Source organism: Chelonoidis abingdonii, chromosome 11, assembly GCF_003597395.2.
Source record: "Chelonoidis abingdonii isolate Lonesome George chromosome 11, CheloAbing_2.0, whole genome shotgun sequence".
Classification (NCBI taxonomy): Eukaryota; Metazoa; Chordata; order Testudines; family Testudinidae; genus Chelonoidis; species Chelonoidis abingdonii.
The window spans coordinates 62692939-62695378 of record NC_133779.1 but is presented as its reverse complement, the minus strand read 5'-3'; positions in this window follow the sequence as shown (position 1 = coordinate 62695378).

Genomic DNA, 2440 nt, shown 5'->3' with positions numbered 1-2440 from the left:
TACACACTCTGGCCCCCGGGAGAAGCAGCATCGGTGAGCCTGAGAAATCAGGTGAGTTACAACCAGGAACCGCACTAGCGTGTGCAGGGGCAACATGTGGGGAGAAAAGCAAAGGAGGATCCACCAGGGAGAATGGGAAGAAGGTCCCTGTGAGCCTGACAGCCACCTCCAGCCCTTTGTTCCACAGCCCTGGGATTGAACCTGGCCCAGCTGCTGACTCTCGACAGCACTGAACAGCGCCACCACATCGCCGCCACAGTACCACCACAGTGCCACAGCCACCACCACCACCACTGCCACAGTGCAACAGCTGCCACCACCACAGTACCACCACAGTGCCACAGCCACCACCACCACACCACTCCACAGTGCACAGTGAAACGTGCCACACACCACAGCATACAGCCACACGTGCACGTAGCAGCGGCACCCGACCCACAGCGCCGCCACCACCCACTGCCACAGTGCAACAGCCGCACACCACAGTAACCACTAAGTGTGCACCCAGCCACCCACCACCACTGCCGCACAGTGCAACAGCTGCCACCACCAGCAGTACCACCACAGTGCAACAGCCACACCACACAGTACCACCACCAGTGCCAACAGTGCAACAGCCGCCACCCACACCGCACACCCTGCCACAGTGCAACAGCGCCACCACACAGCGCCACCACCACTGCCACAGTGCAACAGCCGCCACCACCACAGCGCCACCACCACTGCCACAAGTGCAACAGCCGCCACCACCACAGCGCCACCACCCTGCCACAGTGCAACAGCCGCCACCATCACAGTACACCACAGTGCCACACCACCGCCACCACCACTGCACAGCCTGCAACAGCTGCCCCCCCACAGTGCCACAGTGCAACAGCGCCACCACCACAGCGCCACCACACTGCAACGTGCAACAGCCGCCACCACCACGTACGTACCACTACCAAGTGCCACAGCACCACACACCACTGCCACAGTGCAAAAGCTGCCACCACACAGTACCACACAGTGCAACAGCCACACCACCACAGTACCACCACAGTGCCCAGTGAACAGCGCCACCACCACAGCGCCACCCCCACAGTCCAGCCACCAGTGACAAACAGCCACAGCAACGCACCCAACCACTACGCACTAGCAGCGCCACCACCACGCACCACCACGCAGTGCAACAGCCGCCACCACCACGCGCCCGACCCCCACTTGCCACAGTGCAAACAGCATGCCGCCTCAATCGAGCGCCCATCCACCACTCACACAAGTGCCAACAGCGGTCCACGCCTCACATCAAGACGTTACCACCACCCAGGCCACTGGCCACGGGCCCATCCACCACTAGCCACAGTGCACAGCTGCCACCACCACAAGAACACACAGAAAATAAGACACAGCCGCCACCAAACACACCAAGCACACACCAACACACATGACCACAAGAAAATGACAAACACCCACAAACCAACACGATACACATACGTGCACCAAAGACAACCAACCACCACATGCCACCAGATAAATGCAACAAGCATGCACCACACCAACAGTACACACACACAAGAATAGACACAGCACCAACCACCACATAAAAAAGTAACACACAACAACAGAATGACACACGATGCAAACAGACGCCACACACACAGAGACACACCACACACACACTGACACAACAGAAGAATGCACAGCACGCCAACACAACAACACAACAAGCAACACCACAGACCACAAGAGAATATAGCACAAAGCCAGACACCACAACACAGACCCACCACCACTGCCACAGTGCACACAGACAACACCAAACCACAAGCCACCACACTGCAACACAAGAAATAGCAACAGAACCGCCACCATCACTCAGTACCACCCAGTGACAGCCACCGCACCACCATGCCAACAGCTTGCACAGCTGCCACCACCACAGCTGCCAAAGTGCAACAGCGCCCACCACCACAAGCGCCACCACCCCTGCCACCAGTGCAACACCGCCACCACCCAGCGCCACCCACTGCCACAGTGGCAACAGCCGCCACAATAACAGTACCACCACCAGTGCCCCAGCCACGCCACCACCACTTGCCACAGTTCTGCACCGCCGCCACCCACAGTACCACCACAGTGCCACAGCCCCACCACCAGCCCACAACCCGCCCACAGCGCCAACCACCACTGCCACAGTCCACAGCACAACCGCCCCACCACACGTGAACAGCCACAACCACCAGCACCACGCCGCACCAGCGCCACCACCACATCGCACAGGCCACAGCCACCGACCACCACCATGCCACATAGTGCAGTCTTGGCCACCACCCCGAGTACCTACCACGTTGCAACCCGCACAGCCCACTTTACAAATCATACCACCACCAGCTATTGCCACAGCCTACCACCATCTCCTCGCCTTATGTTTCCCATCCGCGACCTGCGGTTGACCCTG